Here is a 17990-nt window from a genome sequence, read left to right as displayed (position 1 = left end):
ATCACCCAGTTCCAACCCCCCTGCCACAGGCAGGAATGCCACCCACAAGATTAGGTTGCCCTGATGGAGTGGTTGGAGGGGATAGGGATAACTTCTGTCCAGGTGTCACACTGATCTGCATAGCAGGAAGGGAATATCTCTGTTCAGCAGGATGAAGAGTTGTCTCCTGACCCATTAAAGCTCAGCTTCCTGAGAAGTGCCAGACTCATTCAATCACTCATGACCAGAAAAGATCAAAGTTCTCATGCTGCTGTTCCTGGCATTGTGACCTCATTTGACACCATCAGTAGAGTTTTGTGGTCCTTTATGGTTAACGTAAATATCCATAAGACAACTCTGTTAGCTCTGGGTATTCCATTTGTACAGCTCCTGTTGCTGTCACAGCTGGATTCCTTCCACAGCAGTACCCTCACAGTCCCTTCCATCACTCACATCACTCAGAGGAGCCTCATGGGCCTGGGGCTGCACTAAGAGAGTGGCTGGTGACCCTAGAGGTGTGGTGGAGTTTGGCAGAAGTTGTCCTTTTCACAAAATATCTTTCCAGGCCTTCTACTCCACTTCTTCAGGAGGATCAAGCCTCTCAAGGCCCAGCCTCGTAATTGGAAAATGCCTTTGACAGATCCATAAAGATAAGGAAACTCTGTGGCAATAGGTATCAACTTAGCAGGGATATTAGTATGTTCCTGGGCTCCCTCAGTGTTACTGAAGCGCTGGATTTTCTCAGCAGATAAATGCTGGAATTTGTGCAAAATTCTGCTGAAGAGAGTGCCACAGCTTCAAAGTGATTGACCAAACCACTGCTTTAACCAGGCAATGGCTGCAACAGGGAAACAAACAGCTCATAAACCTTGTTGCTGTTACTAGTGGGGTTGCCTTCCTGGTCTCTCATCCACTATCCCATGGAAGTGAATTTGGAAGAAGTTGCTCTGCCAGTTGAACTTTCACTGTGAATTGAAAGTTCTGTAGATACGGCCTCTTGGCAGGACTGGTAAGAAGTGAGCCTTTTACACAAATTTTCCTTGTATACCTCATTGCAGACTCCTCCTCAGCTTCTGGCTCTGAGGGGTTTTGGAGAGGAATAGGGGTTGGATATGGAAGAGAGCTTTAGTGGAATTCCCCATGGAATTGCTGAACTCTCCTGTTTGAAGGCATGCCTGCTCCACCATGCCTGAAAGCACATTCATGGCTTCTCAGTACAAATAGAGGATTTGTGATGCTGTCTGCTCTGTTTTGTCCTTCATCATCCAAATGTTTGATTTCACAAGCAACAGAGTCTCAGTGAGTGAGGCAAGAGAGCTCTTGCCCAGGTCTCTTAGCCTGTTGCATATCTCCTCTTGGTATGGTTTGGCAGTGTATAATATCCCTCAAAACTCTAAACCACGGTGCTGACCTGGCAGCTGCTCACTGGCATGTTCCCTTTTTGTCCCCTGCAGAAGAGTCCCCCCCAAAAGATTTGGTGCTGCCTCTGGCACCCTGCCACCACTGGTTTCTATTATTGACTTTCTTTCTCTGTCCCAGTTGCACGTGTTCAAGCCTGACTTTGCCACAGGTGCTCCTCCTTGCTCTTCCATTTGGAGAACGGAGAGGTTATGTTTGAGCCTGCACCATTTGATGGAAGATGCTGTTCATGTGTAGCCTCGGAAAAATCAACAACATGCAATCCTATACTTTTTTGCCCTCTTTTCAAGTATTTGAGTGTGTGAATTCTGCATTTGATGCTCAGCCCTGCACAGAAATGAGACAGCTCCTTCACCCTTCCTTGTCCTCCTGGGTGCTGCTATTTCTCTGGGTGTGTCCCTGCTGCAGCACAGTCAGCCTTAAATCAACTTGCTTGGATCTTTGGTGCTGTCAGACATTCTGCAGCAGTTTGGCTGCTGCATTGCCAGGGCTGCTCTGTGCCAGCCTGTGTGTTTTGGTGCCTTCCTAAGTGGCCACGAGCCTTGTGGCAGGTAGGACTGTGTGACAAAACTGTACAGGTGTTATCTGAGTTCTCATGGCTCTACAAGGTAATGGTAAGAAAAGAGCACAAATAGGTGTTCCAGGGTCCTCACAGAGCTCCCTTGCACTTGCTTGAAACTCTCTTCATTATCTTTTGTTGGTTTTAATCCTCTGGTGTGTAGGACAGGAAAGGCTGCACCTGCAGTGTGGCACTTGTCAATGATGACATTTGTCATGCCCAGGGATGGTTCTCTGGAGCAGTCTCTGTGCTACCCAGGTGGTTCTGGGGCGGAGGACAGGTCATTCCTTGCACACCCCTGGTACTTCCAGGTTGGAGAGATGGGTACCTTTCCATAGGGCATTGTTGAACTCTAGTGTTAGTCCAGCACCTTGAGCTGGCAGTTCGGTCTTCCTTTCTCAGGATGTCTTGTAGCTCAGCAAACGTAAAAGCAAACCAAAGCTTTCTGTCTCTTGCTCTCAGCCACTTAACATTAAGAGGACTTGATGGGAGCCACTTTGCGTGGTGGTGGACGCATCTCTGTGTTTGGAGACTGCTCTGTGCCGCAGGGAGCTGCTGGGCAGGCGGCTTGGCAGGGTGGATTGCTGCATAGTGGAACTCACCTGGCACTCTGCAGAGGCACAGCTGCAGGGCTGGGTGCAGCACTAGCTCAGACATCCCTCTGTGTGGTCCCAGGAGAATCCCACAGCTGCCTCCACCCTTTCCCTCTCCCTCCTCTCCATCCCTGATTTAACACAAAATTCCTTTTACTTCTAATCAGTTTACTCTCCGAAGTCATGTCTCTCTGCAGCACTGAGCTGTATCCAGATATGCTCTGAGTGTATAGTGAGGGGGAAGGGAGACAAGTTTCTTATTGATAATAGCTATCTTTAACTCTACAAATAGCCCAGCCTCTGGGGATGTACCTGAGCTGATGAAAGAATGGTTTATGTTGGTCCAGCTCCTGTGCAAAGCTTGAAAACTGACAGGAGAATAAAGCAGAAAACGTCTTTCTCTAGGAAAGCAGAGCATGACTCGGTGCTTTCTTATATTTTCTTCAGGGAAAACGGGGTTAAGAGCTGATTTATACAGAAAGAAAGGAAGAGGAAGAAAAAAACTCAGTGCAAAACAAGCAAGGCTAAAGTCCTCATGATATGAGATGGTTTCACAAACTTGTGGAGTAATTGGGTGCTGAACTCCAGTAGAGATGGATGTTATCAGGCAACATTAATTTTTTCCTCTTGCACCGGCTGGGCCAAGCATCCAGAGAGGATATGTCACATAGCAAATGTGTTTCTCACCCTCTGAAAAACACAGGCTTTGTAGGTCAGAACAGGAATCCAGAAATGAGAGAGGGTGATCCAGCACCAGGAGTCTTGCAGTGGCACAGGCAAGGCTGCCATGGGGTCACCATGCAAAGGAATCGTAAGGGACAGAGGGAGAGGACAGGAAATCTACCCTGATGATGTGATTCTGCAGAGGGGGAGGAGGTGGATGAGTTCTAAACATCTTGATTTTCTGTAGAACTAGATATATCTTGTCTGCTTTGGCTGCTAGAGACAGGACCCTGATCTAGAAACTTCTGCCAAATGCTGTGTCAGTTGTAATTTTCTAATCAAGTTCTTACTGCAGCCCATCAGAGACTGATAAACAGATTCTCTTCAGTCTCCATTCATGTATGAGCCATCACCGTGTGCTTTGGGGCATTCACAGCTACCTAAGTGCTTTTTTGGGGAGGTGGGGGGGTTGCACTTGTGTACCTAATAAAAATAGGGCTGACATTAGTGTGGAGGATTAAATCATGACAACCTCAAGAATTAATCTGGTTCTTAAAGTTTGTAGAGGTGTTTGTTTTTGTTGTTGTTGTTTTTCTGTTTTGTTTGTGTGGTTTTTTCAAACTTCTGCGAATGACCAAGATTGTTAAAATATGCCCTTAAATTTGACACAGTTTGCAAAGTGTTCTTTTTGACTAGGTCTAGTGCTATCCATTATTCTTGGTGTTTGAGGGGTCATTTAGAGTCCATGGTATCATTAGTGAATCTGGACTGGAAGAAATCCAGACTAAATTATGTCTGGACTATTGTGAAGACGGTGAAAGAAATTACACATTTCAGATGCCCTCATTCCAGCAGTGCTTCTGAATATATCTTTTTGTTTGTGCATTTGTAAGCTCTTTGCTGTCTGTAACCGGATCTTTGGGGGGGAAAAAAGGCGTTTCTGTGCATGTTCGCGGATGCTGTTCAATATCACAATATGTTTGGGTGAGCCTCTCCTCTTATTCTGATTTTTGTGAACATTCCTTCCCTTTTTTCCTTCTTTTTTTTTTTTTTTTTTTTTTTTTTTTTTTTTTTTGTTTGAGTATTTAATTCCAAGGCATATTACTTGCAACACATATGCTAAAAGCTCCCTCCCCATTCTGTTGCAGTGGAAACAGGCTCATTAATGGACTCATTAATAATGTCCAGCCGGATGCTACCCAAAGGCATCTGTGGGCTCAGAGTTAACGTGTCTGTGGCTACCTCTGCCAAGTGGACATCTATTATTTTCTCACCTCAGCCACAGAAATGGCTCCCCTGGCAGAGGCACTTTGCTATACCACAATAGCCAGAGACTGCTGAATATTCATTATATCTGACTGCCCAGAGTGCTTCGCCAGCACACGGTGTTGGAGCCAAGATGCTTTATTACCTTCTTGCCTTCTGCTTTCCTCGGAGAAAGCGGTGTGGCTGCTATGGGCAGCTCAGTTAACTTCCTCATCCGAGCTCCTTCATTCGTGCTCTGCTCTGAGAAGGGGGAACAGAGGGGAAAAACTGATTCAGCCCGAGTGCTTTAGTTCTGTGAAAGTGGAATTTGCAGCCCTATTATTCTGCTGGAAGATTGATTAAAGAAGACAAGCCTTTGAACTTTGTTTCAAACAAGAGGCGGTTGTAATAACTGTAATCTTCTGCTTTATATTTCCCCGTGTGAGGAAGGGAGGAACTCCATTTACCTCTCTGTCATGGTGAAAATGAGGGATGTAGGTGGCCTGCATTCAAACAGCAGCGGCCACAGATCCTCTTTGTACCTCTCAAAATCGCATATGGCCATTTTGTGTTGCTTACTGAGACTTAAAACTGGCTCAGATTCCTTTGTGGACTTCCAGCCCGAGTAAGGGTGAGCAGCAGAAATGACCTGATCACCGTGTGGCAGGATCGTGGGCTGTGAACTCCATCTTCCAGCTGGAGTGAGTATCAGTTCCCTGGGATTTCCAAGGCTGTCGTGTTTGCTGCTGAGGTACAAACACCCAAATGGTCATACAGACACAGTCTGCAGGTCCAGCCAAGCAGGGGATTGTCTCTGGCCAGCAGCAAACGATGAAAATAAAGTGTATGGAAGTGAATATATACACAGTGAGCTTTCTTCTGTTCTGTAGTAGCAAATGCCAAATCCTTGTGGTCAAACAGCTGTGTATTCTTCAGGCTTATGCGAATTTACCACATTCCACTTTTGACAAAAGTCCTCTTTTATTCACTGTCATTGTAAGAAAAGGAGAAAAAATGAAATGCATCTTTGATCATTATGTAGTTACTTGAGGATTTATCTTCATGGTTGTAGGAGATGACTTTAAAAAGCAGTTTTTCGTTATGGCCCCCTTCCCTCTGTCTCAAGTGACTTAAGTTTAATCCTTTCCTCTGTCTGACTGGGTTCAAACCTGCTTTAATTGTTTCACAGAGCATTTCCCTGGCAATGAAGTTGTAGGCAGGGATTTGTGCATGTGAACGAAGGCAGAACTCCTGCTTCAGTAGTTGTACTTCATGTGCAATTTGATATTCAGCAAGGCAAAGAGCATCTCTTCACCCCGTGTCTCCAGTCCTTCATATTCTGAGCAGCCGAAATACCACAACTGGCAGGCAAGAGCCCTGGGGAATTGTGGCTTATGTGGTGGCTTGAGAGGTCTCTAGAAATGTAAGTTCAAATACCACTAGGTAGAAGGGGGAATTGAATCCCAGTGCTTTGCCTGCAGCACAGGGCGTGAAAGAAAACATTGCTGTTATTGTCTGATGTTTGCGGGTTTTAGTGCCTACCTAAAGGATGTGGCTCAAATCACTGATAACCTGCTAAGCTGTGCCCGCTGTTGTGTTAGTTCTCATCTTTCATTAATTCTTTTTAAATTCAAGGGCTCATCCAATGCATTTTGCACTTGCACTTGCTGAGATGCTGAGCAGTATTTGGCTCCATGCAGCTGTTAGGGCTCTGCTGCATTGACTGAGACTTTTTTCACTGGTTGCATAATGAGATTTCTACTTTTCCTTCTTCTGCAGGTGATGTTTTCTCTCCTCTAAAGGAATTTAGTTATCAAAAACCAGGGGGATGGAAGGACAGATATGCCTGATATTTTGGATACTCTGCAGGGATCCCTTTATGAGAGGTTTGATGTGCAAGCAGTACAGGCAGGACAATGTACGTGGAAAATAGTGTCTGTGATGGCAGTGATGTGGAGCTACTCTGTTTGATACAAGTTTAGTTTGAGGGTCTCTATTCAAACTCTCTTGACATAACTGTTGTAAGTTAATTCAGAATAATTATGCCACAATTTACTCTCTGTAGGTCCAGCAGTCAAATCTCTTCCCATTGATGTCACCTAGTTCTCAGCTCAGTAGATATGCCTTCATAGCTGGAAATGAAATTATCTAGGTTTAAAATACATTTTCCCTATACTTAAAAAACCTGTTAGGCGGTTTTAATACAAAATCCTTTCCAGCTATAGAAGCAAAATGGAATAAACTCTCTGTGTGTCTTGCTACAGGCATCAGAAAATCCAGTTAAAGAACTGGATTTTCTCGTTACTTATTCAATGTTTGCCTTCACTATATCCAGCCACAGTTCGCAAAATAATAGGTTCATGTACTCTCTCTGCCAACAATATTAATATTTCAACACTACATAGCTGAACCAGACTTCTTTGTTTGTTTCAGTATTAATTCTTTTTATGCAGGTAAATACTGCCCTTAGCTTTGTGGGGCTCTGTGGAGAGAGTGCATTTTGACTTACTTTGGGGTTCAGCTCAGCTGGTCAGCACAGGAGATTTATGGTTTTGCTTTTCAATCATAAGCACATCACAAACACACCCTGGTTTACAAACAAGCTGCAGACTTGTCAAATGGACAGCATGACAGATCTCCTGAACTTGGAAGGAGGAATTATAACTGGGATAGACAATGCCAATGTCTGTATACAAATTTACATGGTATTTATATATCCATGACTGTAGGTTACGGGGGTTCTGGGGGTCCAGTCGGGACGGCCGGACGTAGACGGTGACGGATGGAGACGAGAGATCTCTATAGGCAGGTCTTGGGACACAGCCGGTTTATTGTAAAGGGCGTGGGTATTGGGGCACTGCTCAGAGCTGGTAGACTCAGCTCTGAGCAGGCCCAAGAGAGCAAGAGAGTGAACGGGTGAGAGAGAGAGAGAGAGAGTAGGAGCCAGAGTAGAAGTGGAAGAGAGGAATGAATAGAAGAGAGAATGAATAGAAGTGAGAATGAGGAATGTCTGAAGTCCTGGTTACAATACAATAAATCATCCTCTGCACTGAATATTCTAATTGTCACTAACCAATCTAATACAAGATACAAATCCTATAGCATTTACATACAGCCTATAAGAGTTCTTATATTACCATAGAGTGTTACATCTTAACTTCTAAAAACTACTCTTTGGACCCCTTCTGCTGAGCTAGTAGGGTCTGCTCTGACCCTTGGACCTGCTTGCAAGCAGAGGGTATTGTTCCATCAAGAGGGGATTACTTCAGTCGGCCATACCATTGTTTTCTAGTTGTTCAGTAACTAAGACCTGGTATTTCAAAAGTGGCTTTCATTTCGATGTTGCCTGTAGTTTTCATATTCCCAAAATCTTTTGTCAGGCAATCATATTTCCAAGGCTTTCCTGTTTCATCTTCCCCAACACATGACGATCAAAAAAATACACTGAATTTTGTAGTAAGGCTTCTTCCCTTGTCCAGAGTTCAACGGGACGTTTTGCTGTGCAGTCCTGAGGCATGTGGATGTGCTGAGTAGTTCTTTCAATGACCTTTGGTATCATGAAACTTTCCTAGGAGATCCCAAAGCTGCTCTTAGAACGGCTGAAAGTTCATGCTAAATCCTACAGGCACACATAAAGCAGGGCTGTGGAAAGGCTATCCCAAGGTAATTCTCTTTCCCTGGCACCTGTGAAACATCACTCACACCATTCTGGTTGTTTTGTCCTTACTTATTGTACTGCCAACCTCTGAGCTCCTTGCCTGAATGTTCTCAGATTTGTGGTGTTCCCTTTCCCTCCCCATTAAATCAGCTTGATCTGATGTTTCTGGAGCCTTGTCCTTGCCAGGTGTCTGTCACTCAGGTGTGTCCAGCCCAGCCCCTACAACGCAGACTCGTGGAACTGAAGGCTCAAAGTGGTGCAGCAGCCCTGGAAACCAGCAGAACTCAGGAAATTAAGGAGTCCTGCCTCATTCAAAGATGTGAGCAAGATGAAGTTAGACAAAGTGTGGTGAAATGAAGCTCTGCCTGTCAGTCATCAGAGGGGGCATGGAAGGTAGAGCTTACAGAGCAGTCAGAGGCACTTGCAGATTCAGGAGGAAGCTGATTTCATTCGTACATCGGGAGATGGGTGCTGGAGATCTGCTTTGATTGCCACCTTACACAAAGGATTCAGATTATTTACCTTGTTAATTTTTTTTAAAAATAAAAATTTCCATTTCCTTTGATGCAAGAGGATACCAGTGGGGAGATTTCTGTGTAAAAAAGGCTATTTTTGTTTATCTGAGCATCCTGCCCAAGTCCAGCGCACATGAGTAAAGGTCAGCCCTACATCCAGCCAGGTTTGGCTACAACCATCACCATGTGTGTCTCCTGCATGAAGCAAGATGCAGGGAAACAACAACAATGTGTGAGGGTAGAAGTGTGTTCTTCATGACTGGACCAGACTGGACACAGAACTGGGCAGGCTGATGAAAGTGGAGAAGCCACAAAGTCAAAAAGAGGTGATGGGAAATTTAGTCATATTTCAAGTTTCCATTTTAGATGCTTTACAGCCTTGGACATTTATTGCCATTATATGGCTTAAATTTCAAAATACTTTAGAACTAACCTTGGGATCAAAATGTTCTTAGATTTTAAATTTCTTTTTTCTCCCTGGGACAAAAATATTTAATTTTTGAAGGAGCAATGCCAAGCTTTTATGAGCCAGTATATTTTTAGCTAAATCACAACATCTATGCTTTTTTTTTTTTTCTTTCTCATTCCAAATACAGGATTTTTTGTCCTTCGAAAAGAATTTTTGAATAAAAGCAATTTTCCTTTATCAGTAAGGAATTAAGACCCTGTTGGGATCCTTTGATTTCTTCAGCCTACTAAAGGTAGGGCACAGGGGATTTTTAATTTCATGGTTTGTTTGCTATTTCAGAGGCAGTGAACATGAGTGGTTAGATCAGCTGATAATGGATCAGAAATCATGACTTGTGTAGCTTTTATCAAGTCTTTTAAGTATTCTTTTGCCTTATTAACCCCTTCTGATAAGGTGTTATTTATACTCTGCTTGAAAATGGGAATAAATCCTCACAAATGACAAATTCACCAAAAAGCTGTTAAAGACAATAAGTAATTTAAAGCACAAAAATGAAAGGGGATGAATGGGATTTCTTCGTGGACAGGTGCTACTAAACCTCTGCTCCAACTCCGTCTTGTTCAAATCCACCCCAAGGATGGAGAGCTCTCTCTGGGGTTACCTGGGGACACTCAGACCAGACAGATAACTCCTTTTATGAGGAAAAGTGTCCTCTACAAAGTTGGACACGTGAATAAAGGGGCATTTTGGGACAATGTGTGTACTGGCATTTTCCTTGTTGTGCTTGCTTGAAGATATCTAGAAGAGGTCAATACCAGACCAGCAATTTTTTTTCCCTTTGTTCTAAAAATCACCTAAAATGCCAACATATTTGTGGGTTTTTTTGTTTGTTTTGTTTTTGTTTGGTTGTTTTGTGGGTTTTTTTTTTTTTTTTTTTTTTTTTTTTTTTGGTTTGGTTTGGTTTGGTTTTTTTTGGTGAATTTAAAAATGTCTGAATTGTCAGAATTAGATTCTGGTGAAATCAGAATCTGCTGAAATTCTGGTGAATTCTGCTGGTGAAATCTGCTGCAACATTTTGAGCAAAACAAATGCTATTTTAACGGGGATTGTTTTCAGAAATAACATGTATGAGACAGAGCATAATAGCAATAATAATAATAATTCAAAACTAGGACTTTGAAAATTGTTTTGGCCAAAGTCTGTAGAAATCCTAATGAAAAGGAAAAACCCAGAAAAATATGAAGTGGGGGCAATTTCCCAGAAGAAAATTGCTACCTTTTAACAGTAAATACCTATTATAAATACCTTTACTTATTCTGATGCATACATTTATGTTTATAATTCAGAAATTATTTAGGCTTTTGTTGCACTCTGTGTTTTAATGGCCAATTGATATTTAACTACCTTGTGATTACTAATGCATTTAATTAAGCTTGATGTTCCTTCCTTACTGGAACAAAGGAATCCTGGGGACAACAACAAAGCCATTTCATCCCCTTGTAGCACGACTGAGGCTGTTTCTGCTCTGTATTGAAAATCAGGTTTATTCAGTGCTCCTGTGTGAAATGAAATGCAGACAAAATATTTGTTGGGCTTTAAAAAACATAATTTAGGAATTTCTGCTGCTTCTATCAGCACGCAGGGGCTCTGGTTTGTGTCTCTCACTGACTTCATGTCACTGATTTCAGAGGAGCTGCTCCTCTCTCCTGAGTGTCCTGAGTCGTGTGTCCGATGTGCTTTGTGTCCTTTAGGATGGTGAAGGGCCTTGGGGGAAGGTGTATGAGGAGCAGGTGAGGGCACTTGGTCTGTTCAGCTGGACAGGAGGAGACTGAGGAGACACTCCTCACAGTCTACAACCTCCTTGTGAGGGGAAGAGGAGGGTCAGACACTGATCTCATCTCTGTGGTGACAGTGACAGGACTCGAGGGAATGGCTGGGGCTGTGTCAGGGGAGGTTTAGGTGGATGCTGGAAAGAAGTTCTTCACCCAGGGAGTGTTGGGGCACTGGAACAGGGTCCCCAGGGAATGGTCACAGCCCCAAGGCTGCCAGAGTGTTTGGACAACAATCCCAGGCACATGGTGTCACTCTTGGGGATGGTTCTGTGCAGGGCCAGGAGTTGGGCTCGATGATCCTTGTGGGTTTCTTCCACCTCAGCCGACTCTGTGATTGTGTGGAGCTGTTCAGGTGGCTGGTTGGGGATGGGAACGCCCCAGTGCTCTGCCGTCTGAGGGAGAGGTGTGCTGCCCTCCACAGCAGTTTCTCAGCTCTGGAGCCATAGGAGTGATACGGATATTGGTCCCAGGCTTCAAACACACCTAAGGAAAAGGGAGAACATCCAGGCTTGCAGCTCCCCGTGCACTTGGAGGCTCAAACCTGGACTCTTGCCCTGCAGAGTCCAACTCCAGGCCCTCCCTCCAGCAGCGACTGACGCGGAGCTAACAGAGGATTATAACTTCAAAATGAGACTGAGCAGTGGGAGGAGATGAATGTTTAATAAAACAAAGAGTCTCTTTTTATGCAAATGTCCCAAGCACTAAAGAACAAAGAGTGGATCTCATCCCTCTCCTACCCTCTGAGAAGCCGGGAACTGTAAACAAATTGCTCCTACATGGAAGGGGAGGGTTTTTCCCCCTTTTCTGTAGCCATTGTGCGTTCTGCAAGAAAAGCAGAGGAGAGATGGTGAACGCGAGCTTTCCCTGGCACCTGGCTTCGAGGGAAGAGAAGCAGAAAAGGAGACAGGGCTGGAATGGGCAATCTAACTCCTTCCAAGCTATTCCCTCTCCCTCCTACTTGGGCTGAAAAGCACTTGATTTATTTGTTTGTTTGCTGTCCTGGAGAAAGTTTGCTTTGAGTACTAGAGCAAGAAACTTCCAAAGCAAAAGAACAGGAAAAAGAAAAATTGGATCAATAGACACCTTCCACTGTGGGAGAGCCCTTTCCCTCTCCATTAAATTGAGAAAGCCACAGTGCAAAAGGAGGGTGAGTACATGAGAGTCAAAGCAGCACAAAGCTCCATCAGCCCCGTGTCTGCCAAAGGCTTTTGTGAATGGTGAGGCTGGTGGTGCCCGTGCTCAGGGCACAGGGTTAATTACACCTGAGGCAGCACCCAGGTCATCGTGACTGGGAGGGTCTGTGGTGGACCAGCAATGAAAGCTGTCTGCAGATAAATTGGTTCATAAACCTGGAGCCCTCTCATTCTCTGAGGGGCACTGGCTTCCTTACTTCTTTTAGGACAGGTAGGAAATCTGTCCCTGAGGTGGCTAAAGCCTGCTGAAGATTTGAGCCAAATTCCATGTGCCTGAAAAGTAAAAAATCTCTGTCTCAGCTGGGAAGGTGCTGCTGGTCCCCATCAGCACCTCCCTTCACTGCTGCTGGGAGGAATTGTGCTCTGTCTATAGGCACTGAGTTTAGGGAAGGAGGACTAAAGGGTCAGAATAAAACCCAAGGCACAGCAATACTTCCTCCACCTGACCTCTGGGCATCTTTCCCACATTCCTAAGGGAAACCTTTATTCTAGAAAATTCAATAGAAAATAGCAAATAAATAGAAATATAGCAAATAAGAGTGCTCTGAGTCCTTTCCTCTCCCACACTGCTGCTCCTCATTAGAAAATTCTGTACCTCCACCTGATAGAAAATCTTATCTGACCTGACAGCAGCTGATTTATTTACCAGCTACAAAAGCAACATCAACAATTCTGTTGTTGGGGGGGAGAAGATGCTGCACTAGGAAGGTGATAACCTAGAAAGGGATATTTCTGCATGGAGAATTTTGATTGAGATTTGATTTTTGGAAAGGAGCAGGAAGAAGTTACTTTCATAGGTGCAGAGGAAGGTCCTGTGAGCAGGCTCTTGGATTTGTGTGACTCTTCAAGTGCTTTCAAATGTCAAATTTTCTGCACAGTGGTGCTGGGGAATTGTCCCTACTCAAAGGTGTGTACCAGAACTGCAACAGAGGGCTTATTTTGTACAGGATGTTCTTATTTACTGCTGCTTGTAAAGCCTCTGGCCCAACGGGATTCCCTGCCTTGCTGACATGAAGATGTTATCTCTGTAAATATTCCTGCTGTTCTGCATGCCTGCACTTGCAGTGTTGTTGGGGTGGTGGAAGAAATCAATCAGAGTCTCAGTAAAATCCATGGGCGGAGATCTTCAGAGCTGCCAGTTCCCGTGGGCATCCAAATCCCCCAGGCAGCTTTGGTAATCTCAGCTCGTAATTATTATCAGTAAACATTTTGCTGTTGGGAGCAGGTGAGAGTGGCTAGAAGGAACTGGCTTAAATCCAAGGAATTTATATGCCACCTTATTATCACAGTAACTGTGTCAGGGAATAGACAGGGTGCTTTCTTACTGCATTTCACCACTCTGGTGACTGAGACACAGAAAAGCCCACAGTCTAACCAGAAATCTCTGTCCATTTGGGAATTTGAATAGAAATGTTCTATATTCCAGGCCAGTGCCCTAACGTGCATCTTTCCTCCCTTGTTATCATGCATTAAGGGAGAGATGGATGATTTCAGTATGTCTTTTTCATAGGGAGTGTTGACATTTCATTATTTTTCCCCTGTGTTCCTATGAAATAATTTCTGAAATTCTTTCTTGTAGTAAATTAGGCATTTTGGAGTTTCAATGTTTTTTTTGAACAAAGTTTTCTTCCTATTATTATATCAATCCATGCCATTTCCAATTCTGAATTTGTTTCATTGTAATTTTGATTTACAATAAACCAATATTTTAACCCAACCTAATGGCTTGTCCCAAATCATCATCTTCAACAAAAATTTTATTTGTGATTTATTTCACAATACGTCCATGAGAAAATAGAAAAGCGGAAGTAATATGAGCAAACTGCCAGCATTCTAAGGTAAAATGAAAAAAAAAAATCCAGAAGTACCATTCCAAAAAGATCCAGGGCTTTTTTCATTTAAATTGATACAATATTACTGAAACACAGAAATCAGTTTTGTGCCAATAGCTTTCCCACAGCGAATCTGTTGAGATGAAAAGATTGCAGCCAGTGTTGTCTGAGACCAGCTAAACTCCCACAAAGTAGATATAAAAAAGTAGCAGCAATATTTTCACAGCCATAACCAGAAATTCTCATACAGAGCCACTGCTATGCAAAAGTTCTGAAACAGAGCAAAGATGAATATTAAACAACAAAACTGGTATTAGCACTTTTCTTTACCTTGTTCTGCCATCCTCTCTCACCTTGTAAACCACCTCCATGGAACCTCATCCCTTCTGTTTTTGCAGTAGTGAGCCTGATAGGAAAACAGAGTGAAAATTAATTTAATGTAGATGGATAATTGTGTCCCACCTCAACTCCTCTGCTGTTCACAGCTCCGTGGTACCCGAGTGCCTTCCAGGAGTTCAGTGAACACTGCGGCTCACAGCTGGCACGTGTTTGTTCTCTCATCCCTCCTCGGGGGAAATCACTTTCAGCTGAGTGATTTGTGAGGAATTCTTTCTAAATATGTGCACATGGGATGCTAAATATTTGCTAGGAAAAGGCCAGCCCAAATGAATTCCTCCTGGAGTGGAGGAAAATGGAGTTTGCAAGGATTATTCTGTCTCAGGAGTTAATATTGTAGTAATTAGGCAGAGCCGAGTTGTTACCTGCACAGAGACGTGGTGTTGCTGCCACAGATGCAGCATTCCCTTGGGAGGCTGTCAGGGAACGTGGGTGTGTGTCAGTGAACCTGGAGGTGAGGACTCAGACAGAGAGGGGAGATTATACAATAATTTAAATGAAAATATTTGCTTCTTACTCTGCTTAAGCAGAAGAACTCCAAAGCAGTGCCCTGGCTGGGAGGCAAATGTCACCCACGGAGTCTCACAAAAGAGTCAGGATCCAGGTAATTGCGTACTCAGAACTGTTCCCAAGTTATCCAACATGCAAAGTAGAAACAAGACATGTTCCTCCTGAAACACTGAGTCTCCAGAGTGCTCCAGGGTAGAGGATGGGTTGTATTTATTGCCCTGTGCAGAGTTTTTGTGTGTTCTCATATGTAGAGCTTTGTCTGTGACAACTGCTGGCATCTGGCTCCCTTTCAGTGCTCCCCTGTGGGACTCCTGCTTGTGCTCCATGCATCACATCTCTGCCTCACTGATTCTGCACTGATCCAGAGGCACAGCCTCCCTGGCAAGGGTTTTCCTGTCTCCTCACCATGCTTTCTGGAGAGGAAGGAAGGGAGTGGAAGGGAACACCAAGATAAGATGGTGAGCACTTCACTGCTCCGTGCCTCAGCACCCCTAGCAATAAAGATATGTAAAATTTTCTCCTCCAATAAACTTTGGGGTTCAATTTGTGGCTGTTCATAAGGGCAGAAGCTGCTATAGAAATGGATTGTTTCCAGTGTTCAGTTAATTAGTAGCGTTAAGAATTATCACAGCTCTGAGCTGGGTTTTGCTACATATGCGTGTCTGTCCCTCATTTCCTGCAGCAATTGGTTTTTCCTGTGAATAACACATTTACGGGAACCTTAAGCACTGTTCCCTTACCACCAGTGTTTTTGTTTAGGATACAAAACAGATTGGGGTGACAATTTTTACTGGCTTCTAGAAAGCCTCATTAGAGTTGAGCATCTTAGCAGTACAAGTTCTTCTCCAGGAAGCTTGTACCTGGACAATGCACCCTGTCATGGGACAAATAATTAAATTCAGCAAGCTTGGGTGAAATATACAATCAAAATGAAGGTGATTTCTTCTTTATGCAGCTTTTCTGCGTTCCCTTACCCAACACCTGCTCATTGCTGTCATACTGAGCCCCTGCCTGGCTCTTTTTGCTCTCCTACCACTGGTCCAGAGCATCGCTCTTGGTTCCCAGGAGGGCTTGAGGCTCAGGAGAAACTGCTGTGCTGGGAGAGTTGTTCATGTCATTGCCAAAGCCAACCCTCTGATGCCTCTTTGTAGGGGAATTAAAGGTCACAGGGAGCTCTTGGGAAGGGATGAATAGCATGAAGGATTGGCACCTTCACCTGCTGGTTTCTGTGAAGCATTCAACACACAATTATAAAGTGATTCTGACTTCTGAGGGCTTTGCCCTAAAACAGGCTCTGTTCCCATCAGTGGACAAGCCATGGCTGTGTGCAGGGTTCTGGCTGAGGCTGTTTTTTGGAAGGCTGAGTGGTTTCAAGACATGGTGTGGGGGAGCTGCTACTCCCTTTCCTTTGCACTGTGACTTTCATGCATTCACACGGACAACTCTGTTCTCTAACCAGCTTTTCCCAAAATTGGAAATGAGCTAGAGGGGAAATTAAAACCATCAGCTTACCCTCAAATGCTCTGTGAATATGACACCTTTTTTTTTAATAAAAGCTCTTCTGGATGTAACGAACAATAATCTATCTTTCTCCAGGCTGTTGACTTTCCTACAAAGAACAATGCAAAACAGTGTCCTTCATGCAGCAATTGCAGAGGCTGTTAAACACCACCTCCTGGGAGGACCTTGTTCTCATCTAAGCATGATGCTTTTCTGACTAATTTAAATTTATCCTTATTCAGCCTTGTTGCTGTCAGAGCTGCTCCTCAAAATAGAACTTTTCCATAGGTGAAAGTCTCTAAATGCTGAATTGGAAAGAGGCAGACTTATGCCAGATTTTTAAAGTTACCTGTTTAAAATTCCACTTAAAAAATTAATATAGGTTAGTTTTAAGATGATATTTTTATATGGAGTGGCTTTTAGGCAAGGAATTTCTTTTTTGCTTATGTTGTTCCCCCTCCTTCCATATCATCCTGTGCAAGCATCCTTTGGAATCCAGTGTGGCTGGACAACATTAACTTTGCTTTGTGGATATCTTCAGAGCTGAGGTCACGGTAGCCTCTCTGTGAGGGATCTAAAAGTAATTTTTGATGTTTAACGTGATTAATTTTCTTCTTTTCAATATTTTTGTAAAGGATGGTTTCATAGTTTTCTGATATTTTCTTTGTAGAGATCTTTCCTTTGATTTGTTCTCTGTATTAAAAACCACGAGGTTTTGCAGCAAGGCTGGCTTGGTTTGATTCTAAACATTTCTCTGCTTCTATTGACACTGAAGTCAATAGAAAGATTCAGTGTTACAAAGAGATGTTATTTTCCTTGTACAACAACAGTGGCAACATGAGAAAATTCTGGAGTCCCTTCTGAGCCCTCCTTGAGCCCAGGGCACAGTGGCTATCCCAGCCCTGTCCTTCCAGTTTGCTGCCACTTTCCAGATGTTGCTCAGCTTCCCTCATGGGTGACACCATCTGCAGATGCTGGGGAGCTGAGTGTGAAGTCAAGGGAAAAGAACACAACTTGACTCAGTTATTTTCCTTCCTGGAAAAAGGGAGGAGTGTGGAAGACAGAAAAAGCAGTGATAGCTGCAAGGCTGAGTGGTTTTCCAAAGGATTCTGTGAGACATCAGCTGCTCTGAGAAAGCAGAAGCTGAGAACAATTCTGCTGTAAAACCGACTTATTTCTGATCACTACCATGAAAAATTGTGATGGGCTGTGATAAAAATTGTCGTGTTGATTTCTTGGCAAGCTTGGCTAGTCATGCACTGCTGTCTGTCGAGTCTCTGTTGGCTTTAGAATTTTTGCATCATCCTTCCTGTGTTAATAAATGAACTGTAACATCCATAAAACTTTTCTGAAACAAATCTGGGATTAGCCTAGTTCAGGGAGCATCTGGATCAGTGGTGCTGTGCCCTGTGCAGTGAGAAGATGCCAGGAGCTGTCTTTGTGATGCACTGGATGTTCAAGGAAGTGGTGGAGTCACCATCCTTGGAGGTGTTTAAAAGACATGTAGATGCGATGTTTAGGGAGATGTTTCAGTGGTGGACTTGGCAATGCTGGGTTAACAGTTGGACTTCATGATATTAAAGGTCTTTTCCTACCTGGACAATTCTATGATTCTAAATTGGTGTTCCGGGCTTGGTTTAAAACCCTGACTAAGCTTAATATATGTGTCCAGTTCCTATCTGCTGCG

General features: G+C 43.7%; 2 long non-coding RNA genes across 4 annotated transcripts in view; one reads left to right on the top strand and one right to left on the bottom strand.

Moving 5' to 3' along the window:
* LOC125333795 overlaps nucleotides 1-17990 on the top strand; it is a 176121-nt gene that overhangs the window by 16200 nt on the left and 141931 nt on the right. Inside the window, exon 1 of one of the 3 annotated variants that reach the window (XR_007206970.1) lies at nucleotides 15145-15261. The exons of the other annotated variants lie outside the window; for them this stretch is intronic. This is a non-coding gene — a long non-coding RNA (uncharacterized LOC125333795). Of the gene's footprint in view, nucleotides 1-15144; nucleotides 15262-17990 lie in introns of those variants that run through there. 3 annotated transcript variants of the gene reach the window in all.
* Nucleotides 13941-14415, bottom strand: LOC125333796. The gene is made up of 2 exons (XR_007206971.1): nucleotides 14251-14415; nucleotides 13941-14168 (listed from the first exon to the last, which is right to left on the bottom strand). It is a non-coding gene; the product is annotated as an uncharacterized LOC125333796 (long non-coding RNA).

Source organism: Corvus hawaiiensis, chromosome 15 (genome assembly GCF_020740725.1).
Source record: "Corvus hawaiiensis isolate bCorHaw1 chromosome 15, bCorHaw1.pri.cur, whole genome shotgun sequence".
In the NCBI taxonomy this organism is placed as follows: domain Eukaryota; kingdom Metazoa; phylum Chordata; class Aves; order Passeriformes; family Corvidae; genus Corvus; species Corvus hawaiiensis.
The sequence above is the reverse complement of the archived record's forward strand: the minus strand, read 5'-3'. Positions and strand labels throughout refer to the sequence as shown.